This window comes from Phasianus colchicus, chromosome 4 (assembly GCF_987193195.1).
Source record: "Phasianus colchicus chromosome 4, bPhaCol1.hap1.1, whole genome shotgun sequence".
NCBI lineage: Eukaryota > Metazoa > Chordata > Aves > Galliformes > Phasianidae > Phasianus > Phasianus colchicus.
Window position 1 is genome coordinate 50,086,371 of NC_143439.1, and position 14,766 is coordinate 50,101,136.

Below are 14,766 nucleotides of genomic sequence, written 5' to 3' on the forward strand. Positions count from 1 at the left end.
GCATCAGCTCTGCCTCCCCTTGGGAAAACCCTTGTTTTGGAAGCATCATGCATGCTTGGCTATGAGATGCTTTTAAGCAGTTCTGTAGTGTTTAGTTTCTTTGTTGAAGGGTGTGGGGTTCTTTTTTTCTTTTTTCTTCCTTTAATGCAAGCACAGTTTAATTTTCACAGGGAGCAAAAGAAACATTTCTAAACGTCTGCAGTTATCTAGTGTAGAACACATGTTTAAAAAACACCCGTAGGCTTGTTATAGACACTAAAATGTGGTTCATACAGGATTATTTTAGAACTAATTTTTCTTGTGTTCATTAGTTGGCTGTGGGGAGAGGTTTCCTGGTGTAATTATTGTGTGTAAAGGACACATTCCAACGGGAGAGAAACTGGCAGGCACAAAATGTTCCTTACCTTTATGAATCAACTTGTTAGAACAGAATAAGCCACCCTAAAGTTTTCCTATTTTGTTGTTGTCTGTTTGTAGAAACATATAGCTTCTTTGTAGCATTTTCAGGATAGGATGTACTCCAGTCACTGAATTACAGTAACTTGGTGTGACTAATGTTGGCACAAATTAGTTCAGCCTTTATTGGAAACCTCTTAAGTATAATTTCTCAAATGGGATGGAGGGAGGTGCTGCAGGGTGCTTACTGGCTAGCTGCCTAATTTAGAAAAGTAGGAACTTGACATTAAGCCATCCTATGTATTTAATACAGAATTTCATTATCTGGAACTGGAAGCAGTCGCTTCGGTAAATATGACAACTAGTTCATTCCTACAGTGTTTACATTTGCCTTGTTAATTCTATTTGCAAAGAGGATTATTGTCAGGAAAGGATGTTTCTCTGCAAGGTATGAAATTGTGTGGCTATGGAAAATGAAAGGAAATCACAAGGCAGAGGAATATGGAGGTGTTCTCTCATAAGGAGAACTCAGTGCTATCCTGATTAAATCGAGATTTAAACACAGCATCATGGAAAGATAGTTTAATTTGGTTATTTACACAATCAAAGATAAATACACATAGAGCGTGATGTACGAACTTACGGAGCTATTTGTCTGAAAGTAAATGCAGTAGAAAACCTAGATGATTTTGGCATGCATAGTACTTAGAAAACCTTAAGCACTATGTCATCGTGTAGCCTTACAAAGTATCCTGTGTGCCCTGGATCTAGTTTCCATGGCATACATATAGGTGTAGGGCCAATACTCTCAGAAAGGAAGGTGGTCTTGCTGGTTGATCTGCCTTCCCCATCCACCACCAGGGAACACCAACGGAGCTCCTGCAAGCCCTGTGATTTCCAGTGGAGTTGGGAGCATGTATTGGGTGTTGGTCCCCTAATTTTCCCAGAGTGCCACATCAGCTTCAGGTTTTTGCAGAAGGCAGAGCTGGTAGGCACTTGGATGTTAATGTGAAACTGAATCAAAATTTGAAGCCTGTTTCATGGACTGCTGCTGGAGTGATGTGAGATGGCAGTGAGAGATCTCTTCTTTGTTAGGTGGAGCAAGCAGAAATAATTTCCAGAAGTCATTCTGGCTGTCCTGTGGGTTGTGCCTGGAGACCTCTGCCACTGAAGATGGTGCCCATGGTTTTGCTGCAGGGAATTCTTGCTGGATGCATCACTGGGCTGATCCTGAAAGAAACAAGCATAGGGATAAAAGATGTTCATGTTCCTATTAAAGTGTGTTAGGACAGAGTTAAATTCTGGTGACCCTTTTTTCTTAGAATGCTGTAAAATAATTCAAGGGAAAGTTATATAAATATCTCTTGCTATTTTCTCTAAAAAAGTCTCACCAGGCACTGGTGCTCTCCTTCCCATTGTTGGGATGGGAGCAGGGTTGATCTTGGTGGCTGCAGGATGGAAGCCTCTTCGTCTGCCTGTTGGAGGTGCTGAGGAATTGAAAACGTGCAGAGATGTAGAACTTCACAATATAGCAATATGCAGAGGGTGCTTGCTTCTACAAAACACAATTCCCAGCAAGATTTTCTGTTCATCCAGGCTAACAGAGTGAAATCATGCTCTTCATTACTTATTGTTAAATTCTTATTAAGCTATGAAACTTGAGAAGAAAATGAAACAGTATGAAACAAACTTTGCCCTTCAGGAAATTAAATTTTATTTTGATATTAGTTTTTCCCAAAGGTACAGATATGAAGGTCAGCTTAAAAAACAGTAATGACATGGGTATTACTGATGGGTAAAGAAGAAGGGAAAAGTGGTGAAGATTATGTCACTTGAATCTTAAAAGTGGTGACAACTGTGTACCTGAGAAATAAGTCATATTTTCAAAGTCCAATGAGAACTTGCTTGCATGATTTTGGTATTTTTTTTGTTTTTCTTTGTTTTGTGTTTTCACCACACTTCTGGAAAACAGTGAAACAATGTGAGACTGTCAGTGTAGGGAGGGGTTTAGCTAAAACTCCTGGATGTGGAAAGCTTTGTGTGTTCTGGCAAATAAGATTTTTTTTTTTTTTTTTTGAGGAATTTGCAGTCTGTTAGCTTAAAAGGCCATCAGATATAAGAAAAATGTTTGAAGAGACATGTGTATGTGACAACAGAAGCAAAATAACTTCACATATTCAATCTTTGTTCCTCAGAAATATTTGAGATTGGATTTATTGTTATATAAGTTTGTGGGCTGATGAGATGACTACCCAAGGAGATTAAAATAACTTGGTGAGAAGACAGTAAATGCCTTAAACATGAGCTGTTACTTAAACATGTGCAAGAACTGCTAGCAAACAATGCTTGGCTGTCTCAATGTTTTCTAACCTTATTTTTATGATCTTTACATGCTGTTACATCAGTGTTTACCTAACTGCATTTTTTGCCAATTCTTGTTTCTTCTCAGCTTCATTTTCAGTGAATTCTCCTATATATTTCCCTTTGATACAGGGATATGTTTAAAAACAAAACAAAACAAAAAAAAAAAAGACTAAGTTTAATGATCAGTATATTCTATGTACCAAAACAATATACAGGAAGCAGGTTGGGGTATGGGCATTTAGAGGCTAATAGGTCTCTCTTGAAGACTTATGAGATATATTCTAATGTGATAACACTGAGCGCAGGTCATCAGGCAGTCACATAAGTAGTCCTGGGAGGTGGGTCTGTGAAGCCTGGCAGTGTAATGACAGTCTTGCAGCGAAAGATAAGCCTGATGGAGGGATATGCAATGAATTGAAAGTAACCACAGAATCACAGAATGACTTAGGTCTTAAAGATCATCTAGTTCCAAACCCCTGCCATAGGCAGAGTTGCCACCACTAATCGGTCTGCCCAGGACCACGTCCAACCTGACCTGGATGTTCTTAGTTTGGGGAAGGTGATTAAGGGGGAGAGTTGTTAGTCTCCTAGGGACATCAGAGCACTGTAGGAGATGTGGAGCCAAGGCAGACCAGGAGTGATGGGAATCTCAAAGTATCACTGATGCTTTTGTACCTCAGGTGGGAGTTGCATTTTAGCTGTTTCCTGGCCTGTGCTGAGGGTCACCAGCACTGCCACATCCTGGCTGTGAAACACAGGCATGGCTTGTGGTTTTTCCAGTGTCTTTGTTCTGGGTTGGGCAGCCAGTGGGTAGCCACAGATGCAGTGGTGTCATGTGAACAACAACTTTTTTTTTTTTTTCTTTTTCTGTTGGTATAGAGAAAGTTCTTCCTAACTCAAGTTTTTGTGAATGTGTTGAATGAAATGGTTATTTTCTTAAATTTAAAGCTTGGATTCTCCTTCTTTGAGTTCTTGTGGTTAAAACTGTGCTACACTGAAGATCCATTTGAAGACAGATAACTCAAGCAAAAGATTCACTTTGAAGGATTTGGCCTGCTCCTCTGCTTCTGCTATGTGCTTCTGAACAATCTGGAAGTGTAAATATGGGCCTGGAAAAAATAACAGTGAAGCTGGTTGACAATATTCCAGCTCACATTAGGACTTAAGAAACATGAGCTTGTGCTATAAATCTGAAATTTGGGCTTGTAACCCCCTAATTTTTGACCTGATAAATCCTGTCACTCCCAGCAAGCTGTTAAGGTTCATCTCACTAAGTGCCAAGGATGCTTTAAATCCATGGATTATTTAAGTTATGCCCATGCCAAGGTTTAAAATAAGACTGCTAATACACGGAACGCACCAGCAGTAAAACCAGGAGCGGGTAGTGTGGGATCAGTTCAGGAGACATGGTGAAACTGGGCTTTGACAGCATTGGGGTTCTTCTCTGAAACGAAATTATAGGAAAATATTTTTGATGTAGGTAAACACCATGGTGGGGTAAGATTCCTTGCAGGAGGAGGTGTGGAAACTGTAGAAGAGAGGATTAAGCTGAACTTAGATTTTAAAAAAGACAGAGATACTCTAAGGATAGTGTGTAGTGATGCATGTACTTGTGACTCCAACATGAAGGTACTTATGTTCCTAAACACTGGCTTGAGAAGGATACTTGCCAGTGAACTCAGGTGGAGGCAGTAGCCAGCATATAAATTGATTAATTTTAATTACAGAAAGGGGCTGGATGATGAAATGAGCTGCAAGGCTCAGGAGTGTAATAAGCCAACTTCCACACACACAGCTGGTTGCTAACCTTGAGATAAAACTGCACCATGGAGCATTAGAAAGGCATGCTTTATACCAAGTACATTATAAGCACCCTAATGATGTTTTGTGTGTATGTGTGTATGTATATACACATGGATAGTTTTAAAACTATACATTTAGTTTTTTGTTTTAAGACCTTATTTAAGACCTGTATTTGTCTTGAAAGATTCTAAAAGTAGCTAAATTTGATAATAAATATGAATTGTTTCTTAGAAATGAAAGTTTGGGTGTAGGAATTTCAAGCTATGCTCCTTTGTATTTTCCTTGCAATTCCTAATGTAGAGGTGTCTGTAACTTTTATTTACTGCTTCTAACTCAGAAATGTAAGATAACTCAAATGCTTTCATGGCACAGCAGAAAGTTTAAGAAGGTCTTGAGAGATGCAGTATAAAGCTAGTAAAACAGGCACAGCTGGATGATAAAAATGAAAACAAAACCCAACATTTTCCAACAAGATGTAGTCTGGTTGTGGCGGGCTTGGGGATGAGCAGCATTTTTGCCTTTCTCAAAAGCTTTTCATGAAAGAATCCTCTTTTTTTTTTTAAGCAGAGCAGTACACACATTAAAGCTTGGCTCCTCTAAAGAAGCTTTCTATAATATGATACAGAAAGTATTTGCATACTGTATGGAAATAGGTGGTAAAATTACCTGTGCTTTTGAAATGGATGTTTTGATTGTTGTGAGTCGTAACTGCTTCGAAGGCACCAGGTTATCATCTCAAGTTCAGTAAAATGCTTAAACTTAAAGCAAAACAGTTACTCTGAGGAGCTCCAGCTGGGGAGAACCTCTCAATTTTGCAAGGTGAGAGCAATGCAACTGAAGCAGATTGGTGCCATGGAGTGGCCACAGGAGATTAATGGGGTTAACCATTGTACTGAAATAACAGGACAGGTCTGGTCCAGTGGTATGACCTCCACTAATAAAGGCTTATAGGGACCAAACAGCTTGCAGAAATGGGATTAGAAGTGGTCAGCCAAAGCTGTAGCTACCTCGCTGCCTACCTGCCTTGCTCAGCTCTCAGGAGGCAGCAGGTGGTGGCCACCAGGGGTGGCTCCTGCCTCCCTGATGAACCTGAAGTGCATCATGATGGAGTTCCCCCAAAGCACTGATGGGAAGATAGGAATTTTTTTTTTAATTGCATTAAGGCACTGAACTAAAATGTTGGATGTAGGCTGTATGTTAATAGCGGTTGCAGCAGCTGTTTGGACAAGTGGTACAATGAAGTGGTAGGAAAGCCATTGCTCTAGGTATTGTATGGCAATAAGAAATTGGTGCATGCATTCAGTTAAGAAAAATGTAGATGTTTAATTTTTTTTCTTCTGGAGGGAAAACACAAAGTGAATTTCCATTTCTTAGCAAACTACTACGTTTTGGGAATATTGAATGAGAAGCTCTAGAAAAAGCTTGTGTTTGCTTGGGTGACCTTAACATGTTATTTATTCTCCATTTGTACATCAGCCCTGTCTGTACAGAAGTAGTTTTGTGGATTTTCTGTGTTCCATGATTGGTTGTTGTGTGTTTTGTTTGTTTTTACCTTGAAACAATTTTAAAACTTCTACATTGCACATTGAAGTACTGAGTCTTCATTCTTTACTATTTCTTGATTTTTGTTTCTAATAGAACACGAACTTGTGCAGAAGTGATTTATTTCCCTAAATGGCAGCAGTTGGTGTGTTGGAGGCATGACACTGTGTTTACAGAAGAAACAGGAATGTGATATGTAAGGTTTTAAAACAAACATTGAAGGAAAGAGTAATTAAAAGCCCAAGGGACAAATGGCAACATAAGTTTATCCATAGGTAGGCTACATCAGAGTGACTTTCTTTAATCTTGTAATGTGAGTTAGAATATGAGCATTGAGTTTATCAGGTCTTTATTCAAACAGTTGTTATGGCTTGAGGTGGAAAGAGTAGGAAATATGTTTTTCATCTATAAAGTAAAGGGATTCATTGCCGTTGTTAATGATGCCTACTGTGTTACTTAAAAGGTAATACAGAGTTGGGGTAAGATAGGGCTGGCTGTAAGGAGACCTGTAGCCGTGGCTTACCTATGGTCTCTTATGGTCTCTTATGACTGTGACTTAACCATGGCACTGAGCATACTCAGTTCTGTGAAAGACACTGTTTCCAACATCCTCAGGGCTATGGGTCCCAATGGTTTGGGATACTGTGAAGTCACTACAGGGATTTTGATTGTCTGGGAAAATGGCTTTACTTGCCAAAAAGAGCTTGTTTATTTTACTTAGGTGTAATTCTTCTGCCTTGTTTTTGCATTTTAAGCAGTGTCTTAACACCTGTAGGACTTTGACTTGTGGCCTATGTATTTGATTTGTGGCTTATTTTCCCACTGATGCTGATAGGATAGATGGGCTGAACTGCTTCCTTCTGATGCACACGAGGCCTGGTTCACGTTTCAAAAGCATGTCACTTAGTTCACGTGCATGTGTGGTTTTTTTCCCACCTCTACTACAGGATTTATGGACTGTGCTGCCTTTTCCCCAAAGGGGCTGTGAAGGGGGAGCTGTGTTTGGATTCATGTCTCACACTGTGCACTGGCTGTGGTATGTGTGATGCAGCACAGCTGTCAGAATGGAGACATTCAGTGCTGAAAGCAGTTTCAAGGCATCCAAACAAAGGGATGCAGACGTGGATCTGTGCTGCGAAGGTGCCCATCTCTGCTCTCTGCATAACTGCATTGTGCTTAATCACAAAAGTATCTGCTTGAATTGGCAATGCAGAAGAATTTAAGGCATGTTCTAATGTCTCATTTATGTCAGGATTCCTGCATATATTAAATATTTGGTAACTCTGCTGATGTGTTTGGGGGAAAAGGTGGAGGGATGTGGCTTGAGTAATACTGTGCAATTGGCAGTAAAATAGATATGCATCTGTCTGTCTGTACTCAGCAGTGGCAGGGCTGGAGACATAGGTGTCCCCAGGCATTGTTTTCCATAGCTCCTGGGGAGATTTCTTCAATGCAAATGCCTTCTGTGAGTGAGAAGTTGCCTATGTAGACAATAACTAATGTGTCAGAGAGTGCGTCACTGGAGATGGTGGCACATCCAGGAGTGGGGACAAGTGGAATTCATCTGGCTGGTTCTTCAGTTTAGCTCTTACTGTAGATCTTGTAAGATGAAGGAAGACTTCGTAAATGACCTGGAATCACTGCCAGAAAAAGCTGAGTAGAAGATAGCTTTCTAGCCCCTTTTGAAGTAACTTATGTGTTTAATCATTGTTTTTTCCCCATCAGCAATTGCTTTGTTCAGTGACGAGGGGAAGCCCAGCAGCTCATTGGCCACTCAAGCAGCTGCACTGATCTGGAGGCCTGCTTCTGGCACTCTGCACTGAACTGAGACTCTTCATGTTGAAATGAAGAAACTTTCTTGGAAATGTAAGTTTCAAGGCAGTTTGGAATAAAAAGAGACTTTTTTTTTTCTTTTATGTACCTGATTCCTTCAGGTACGTGCTGTTAGAAGTATGGTCAACATTGTGATACATCAGCATGCTTAAATGTTATCCATAAGATGTATGTGGCTAAGTACAACTGCTTTTCATTAGTTTCTTGCTCAACTCCTGAAAAACATTAATATTGAGATACTCTATTCCAACAACTTTATTCTTCTTAATGCAAAAGTTCAGAACGTATGGAGAAGTGAAATGAAGAATAATGTGCATCATGCTAGAGCAGAGCAGAACATGATGAAGGTATTGCAACTCAGGAATGGTGGCATGGTTGCTGGGGAGGGTGGCACTGGAAAGTGTTTTAACACGATAGCAAACTAATGAGCTGTATTTATAAACATAAGTATGTTAAATATGCATATACATATGATCATATACATATGATATTAGTTACTGATGGTGTTAAACTCTTATTGTTAGAAAATCAGTGTGTGGGACACTTGATTGTAGAAGGGTTCCTTTCTGCTTAGTGCTGTTAACTGAGGACATGTATATTGAATAATTAAAATAGTGTGGGAGAGGGGTTGTTTGCATTACTTTTATACTGTGCAGTGTTGGGATGGCTGCAGTTTATCTCTGTCAAACATGGAGATGCTAATGGCCTTCTTGACTCAAACAGAAATTGTATAAGTGAGTACTTCAAAAAATCTTATCAGCTGTTAAGATAAAAGTTATGCTGTGGTTAATGTGAATTGCTGCTGAAGGAATAATGAAGAGAAGAAAAATGGAACATAAGATACTGTTTTAGCTCAGCAGCTGTGGTCTCTATGATAAAGGCACATAAATCCCTTCACATGAAACAAACCACAGTTTAGGAATTCTTTTAAATATTTTAGCCTGTTTTGATTATATATTCCTATTAAAAATACTTTAAACTCTGAAAGGAAGTTTTCTTCACTCTTCCCAATGCTCTGTGAAGTCCTCTGAGGGAAAAGGAAGGGAGTGTTCAGAAAACTATTTCTGACATTAAATGGCTTCTGAAATGCTGAGTGGATAAAACCTTGAATTTGTATTTTGGGAGTAGGCGTTTGCAGGGCAGGAAAGGTTTTATTTAGAAGTGTATGGTCCATGCAGAGGCATGGAAGTGTGTATGGGTCTGGGGTGTCCATCAGGCTCCAGCATCAATCCCTGGCCTCACTCTGTGCCAATGGCAGGGATTGGCAGGGTGCTGTTGCCTAGCTTGGGACTGACTGCTCGGCCACAACCCATCTCCAGTGCTCCTTTCTCACCCTGCATGCTGTCAAGCTGAACAAATTCCAGTGTTAGTGGAGCTTGTAATCAATTAGGCACAAGGTGAAAAGGATAAGAAAGAAATACAAAAGGCAATAGCTGAGTGTGAAGCATCAGCAGGAATTCATTAAGGGCCATGTGATTGATGACTGCCCAGCATCTTGTTTGTGTCTGAGCAAGCTGTGCCAAAGCCATCCGTTGCATAGGCTGCACACATTAAATTTGTTTTTATCCCCACATCTAACTATTTGAACATCCAACGATGTTCTCTACTTCTATAATAACCCAACCTGTATCACTGCTCTCACCCATGTAGAGGTTTGTTTCACTCTCACCCCCCAAGAATTTCTGGTCTAAAAATTCAGACTAAACTTGTTTTTTTCAGGTCTTTTAACTTCACCCTTATTTAGTTTATATCAGCAATTTTGTACAGCTGTGTGAGGAGTTGTGAACACCTCTTACAGTTTGCACTCAGTAAGCTTTTTTTCTTCAAATTTTTAAAGAAGGCAAATGTGAAGTGTGTGAATCAGACTCCAGAAATGCTTCTGTAGTGCTTGCTGTGGCTCAGTGTGATAGGGGAAACAGAATTCTGGAGGGGAAATCTGTCATTATGGTAGCAGGAATAATTTCTCATTGAGACTTGCTATTCACATGCTGCTTTTATGCTTCCTATTTCAGTCTCTAAAAGAGTCTGTGTATTATATGGTGAACTAAATGGCTTTTTAATAAGCTCGTAACTACTGTCTCCTAAACTCTGTAATTTAGACACTTAAGTGAATAATAGCACATGATGTATAATAGCATGTTGCCTTCAGTTTTCCATACTCTAATAGAGGGCAATGATGCACAAATGTATAGTTAATTAGGTCTTAATTTTCAGTTCTTTGCAGTCCACTTTGTACAGATATCTTTATTTGTATTGCACTGCAGTTGAATCACTGGAATAGTCTGAGCAGTTAGACTATCTGATTATGATTGCAGATCATGTAGAGAACAAATTGCATTTGCTTCTGAACAGGACTAACCTGGCACCTCAGTAGAGAGGGATTTGCCAATGTCTTGGGTCCTTATGGTGGATGGGATTTCATGTTCTCATTTCTAGTGCTTTTCTTCATTCTTCCTTTTTTTTTTTTTTTTTCCCCTTTCCCAAGATTCTTCTGCAGTGAAATGTTGAATAGATGTCAGATACCTCTTTTCTTATTGATTATTATTATAATATATTATTATTATTATTATTATATTAATATATATTATCTTATTATTCCCATTGTCCTGCTTCTTACAGGCATAGCCTTTCATTACAGCTGATGGGTAGATTTTCTGCTTCGACCATATCGTGCTTTCATATCCTCATTTTGCAAGTGCCTGCTCTTTGTTTTTTGTTCCGTACAAGTCCACTTGGCACCTGCATCCTGAGGACAGGCCTAGGGCTGTTCTGAAGGAGTTGAAATTGAGCTGAAAGGATTCATGAGCAGTCCGTTCATCTTAGATTTGAGACAAGCAGCTCCATTTTATGTTTGAGTACATATAGCTGTTTTTAGAGAATTGATCTTTTTACATACAAACTATTCCTGTCAAATCTTTATTTTGTTCCAATCTTGTAAGTTTTAAGTGGCCTCTGATAGACCTGGGAAACACTTAGATCTGGACAAGCCATCTTTTTCCACAAGCAGTTGTCTAAAGAGTTCTTGTCCCTAAAGAGTTAGGGAGCAAAATCTAATGCAGCCTAGAAGTGAATGTGGAGAGGATCAGCAGGCAGTGGAGCTGATGAGCTTTGAGAGGAAACAGTGGAGGATTTTCAGTTGCATCTTCTTTACTGATGACACTTGCATCTTCCAACCTTGCAGACCTACTGAGTGCTCGTAATTCCCTGTTGTGTAGGGACAAGTAGAAAAGAAGGAAATTACAAGGTATTTTATATATGCACACAGTATTATTGTTGGCATTGCACCTCTGTAGCATCTGTACTGAAGTAATTACTGGTGAATTATTTATTGATTGATATTATATCCCTCCCTGTGGATTGTCTTCACATTTTGGTGAATTAGTGAGGGTTTTTGTCTAAGCATGGAGTAGCTTTCATCATGTTTAAGTGTTTAATCTCAATGGAATTGGTATCAGAAAAGAGAAGGAACCTGGTCATCATCTTTCTGTTGATAAAGAGGTGATGTCTGGGTTTTTAGTAGTGAAAAAATATGGATAGGGCCATGCTTTTCCCAAGCCAATGTGTCAAACCAAAGGGGCTTTTAAAAGGAAATCCTGTGAAGAAGATGGGATGCTGATGACCTGGAAGAAATTACGCACCGGAGAAGAGAGCAGCCTGAAAATGCAGTGACTTGGGCAATAGTACTGGTTCTCTTGTAGGTGAAAGGAGCAGATATTTGGACTTGTCATGAACGTTAATACTATATATGGAAAAGTAAGAATCTTCTTTAATGATTCCTTTGAGTAGAAATATGTTTCGAGGAAGCTGCTGCTGAGCCTTGCTTTACTCACTTGCTGTCATGGGCTCCTAGAAAGGAGACTTCTGTGGGTCCGGGTCCCAGGTGGCTCTATGTGTCCAACAGGTCTCAGCAACTGCAAGCTTCCTATCCTGGCAGGCTGAAGGCTGGAGGCTTAATGACTTTAGTGGTCTGCTTGGTGAAACACAAAGATACAAAGTTCACTTGAGAAATGTAACAAATCTTGATGGTTTCAGCAAATTTTGACCTTCAGAGAGAACTTTTTTTTTCCGTGTTGAGAGTTGATAATGTTTTCTTTAAATATGAAAGGCAGAAAAAGGCTTAGAGTTTTTTATTTTTCTTTGGCTTCAAAGAAATTCTTATGAACTCCTCCCAGAGAGCAGTGAAGTGCTTTAATCCATGGGGTATTGATTTATCTAAGCTTCAAGCCAGGGCATTAGTTCTCTGAGAAAACAGATCTTTGCCCACACATGACTCTAAATATGTACTTCCTGAGGTTAAAGGGTTGAGATGTCTTTAACAGGACGTGCAGTGCTGAGAGAATTAGTAAGGAAATCATACATTCCCAAATGCTTAATACTCAATTTTCAAAACAATTTATGATTCTAGCGATTTACGTAGGGGATTCTGTTGTGTCCCCTGTGGAGTAACAAAATGAGGGGAGAACTCTGAGGTTTGAGTAGATGGTCTGTCAAATCTCCAGATAGGAAGTGTACCAAAATGTCATCAAAGTCCAAATTCTAGAACTATGTAAGAAGTGAGTCAGTGATCAGAAAGCATTCAGTGTTAATAGTTTCTCTATGCAGCTCTTGGGTGCTGTTTACGTGGCACTGTGTTCCCACATGCATGGGTGTTGGAGGTTTTGGTAGGTTGTGTTCTACCTGAACACTAGCTCACAGATTCTCTCTGATCTAAAACTAGCATTTTAAATATCTAATTGTGGCTACATGGTAATTTTTCTGGGTCCTTTCCCAGAGCTAGACATATTCCTTGTTTCTGAAACCAGAATGGGTTTAGTAGCATCTTTTGGAGTGGTTGCACACCAGATTACATGAGTCTGCCATATTGTCTTTTAGAAGGCATTTATTAGAACTTCATTGTTTGTGTCAGTTCTGTTCATGCAAGGGTGTGGAATTCGTGGTTCTGTTTTCTTTTGTGTGGTAGGTTTTTTTGTCTGTTTTAAAACCATGGCTGCATATTTGAGCATTGATTTTCTTTTTTTTTCTTTTTTTTCTGAGCCATTCCACGTCCCTTTCTAGAATTTATGGTTTAATTAAAAATCCTGTAAGGTTTTATAACTTATGTAAAAGTTAGCATTTCATGTGTATTAATTTACATTTGTTAATAGTGAATTTCATTGATGTTATATTCCTTGTTCATCCGTATCACTTAATTCTCCAGGAACTCCTGACAGTCCTGTCAGATACTGCTTTACATCAGCATGTCATCTCTCTATCCTTCATCTCTCCCCTCACGGCCTTGCTTTCAGTTCACTGATCTGAGAAATATTCTGTAGCACAGGGGTATGGGAGGCTGCTGCTAAACTCCAGCTACCATGCATATTAAGTCCTATTTTTCTCACCTTTGCCCATCTCTTGTGTGTGTATCCCTCTTAACTGATCATCCCCTGGGAAAACACACATGGCAGTCCTTGTTTCCATCCTCTCTTGAATGAGTAGGCAGCACAGAATGTGCCTTGTTCAAAATGCTTCAGGAAATACCAAATGTCAAAGCTGCTCTAAAAAATGGTTTGAGTGTTGTGGCTCACCAGATCTGTTAGATGTGGTGACCAGAAAAGTTTGGGCTCATGTTACAGTGCTTGGTGGTACTCAGAGCAATCCAGATCCTTTGGGTTCTTTTGTGAATTTAATTCATTTTGTAAAATACATCTGCACTGATAATCATATGAGTAACACAGTAGCTCAAAGAATGAAGGCAGAGTCCTGCCTTGATGGGGAAAAAAATATTTTAACTAAAATTAAATTGTTTTTTTTTCTTTGGCCAGTTCTTCTCAATTGCTCTGGAAGTACTGAAAACTTGCATGTGTTCCAATCTCAAGACTTTCTTTTCCTTTTCCTTCCTTACCAAACTTCATGCTAAGAAATACACCAACTCTGATGACTCAGACATGAGAACTCTATTTCCTTCCATTTTTAGTTCACCTCTCGTATATGTGTGTATATCCTATTAACTTTTGTTTTTTTAAAGCCACTGTTTGGTGTTAACACTGGGCAGTAAAGATGAAAGTGTGCAGTCCATTCCATGGTGTGGAGCATCACCTTTATGTGCTGGTTGCCATCCCCTCGCCCAAAACTGATGGGTAGGGCTTCAGTAGTTTTAGTTACATGATCAAAAAGTATATGCTTTAAAGTACAGCTTTCTGAGCATTTCTGTGCATTGTAGTTAAACTCTTGAGTGCTGAGGGCATAGTTCGGTATTAAATTTTAATGATCGACAGTGGCATTTTTAACTCAAAATGTATAGTCACTATCCTGAGGAACCAAGGCTCTGTAGTTTTATTAAATATAACATCAGAGCAGAATCCATAATTGTGGTGAACTTGATGTTAGGATGGCAAAAGTCTGATTTGATAAAAGTACCAGTTTGCATATACCTCTGATTTTGGTGTGTATGAACTTTAATCTTTAAAGGTTCATAACTATTCTCTGTTCAAATGTTAATAGAAAATATGGGGTAGCTTCCAACAATAAAATTAAACTGGCTAGCTTTCCTGTGAGACTTCCTGCGTTTCCTGCTTCTGTTCTGGCTTAAAGTTAATGGTGTTAAAAAACCACCCTTTCTTGTATTGTTTCCTCAGCCAAAATGCAAAAGCAAGGAAGCATTGCAGCAGGTTTAAAAAAAAAAAAAATAGCAATACTACGAATGAGAAAACAAATGAAAAACAAAAAAAAACCACCTTCAGCACAATCACTTTTTTTTTAATGGTATTGGTCAGAATTTCAGGTTTCCACCATTGTTTTTAAATAAAAATGTATTTCTGTGCCTGCATGTTAACATCTCAGCACTTACAT

At 39.2% G+C, this 14,766-nt stretch overlaps 1 protein-coding gene across 18 annotated transcripts in view; it reads left to right on the top strand.

Annotated features, from left to right (window-relative positions):
* APBB2 (amyloid beta precursor protein binding family B member 2) overlaps window positions 1-14,766 on the top strand; it is a 166,852-nt gene that overhangs the window by 18,116 nt on the left and 133,970 nt on the right. For 13 of the 18 annotated variants that reach the window (XM_090139518.1, XM_090139524.1, XM_090139527.1 and 10 more), the window contains exon 2: window positions 7,831-7,971. The exons of the other annotated variants lie outside the window; for them this stretch is intronic. The gene's annotated coding sequence lies outside the window, so the exon portion shown is untranslated. The remainder of the gene's footprint in view (window positions 1-7,830; window positions 7,972-14,766) is intronic. 18 annotated transcript variants of the gene reach the window in all.